This window comes from Propithecus coquereli, unplaced genomic scaffold, assembly GCF_000956105.1.
Source record: "Propithecus coquereli isolate 6110/MARCELLA unplaced genomic scaffold, Pcoq_1.0 Scaffold138, whole genome shotgun sequence".
In the NCBI taxonomy this organism is placed as follows: Eukaryota; Metazoa; Chordata; class Mammalia; order Primates; family Indriidae; genus Propithecus; species Propithecus coquereli.
Genome location: NW_012138080.1, coordinates 3,913,768 through 3,914,195, shown reverse-complemented (window position 1 = coordinate 3,914,195; position 428 = coordinate 3,913,768).

Below are 428 nucleotides of genomic sequence, written 5' to 3'. Positions count from 1 at the left end.
CGGTGCCTCCGCCATCTTCTCCTACTCACCCGGACTCCCCCCGCGGCCGCGCTAGCTTCGCGTTTCCCTTCCGGCCGCTGACAGAGATCCGGGCTGGGCGGGGTGGGCGAGCGCGCGGAGGGGGTGGACCGAGGGCGGGGAGGCCGGACGGAAGAGGAAAGGGAGGGCGGCGAGCCGGCCACGGCGGGGTGTGGAGCGTGCGGCGTGTGTGCGGAGGGAGAGGCGGGAGGGCGGGAGGAAAAGAGAGGGAGGGAGGCGGAGGAATGAGAGCGCGAGGCGCTTCTCGTCGGCTTCTTCGCCCGGGCGGAAAGAGCCGAGCGCAGCCCGAGCGCTCTATTAAAATGGCGGCGGCGTCGGCGGTGGCCGCGGCGTCTGGTCGGTGAAGTGACTCTGCTGCTTCTTTCCCCACCCGCCCCCTCCCTCCCTCT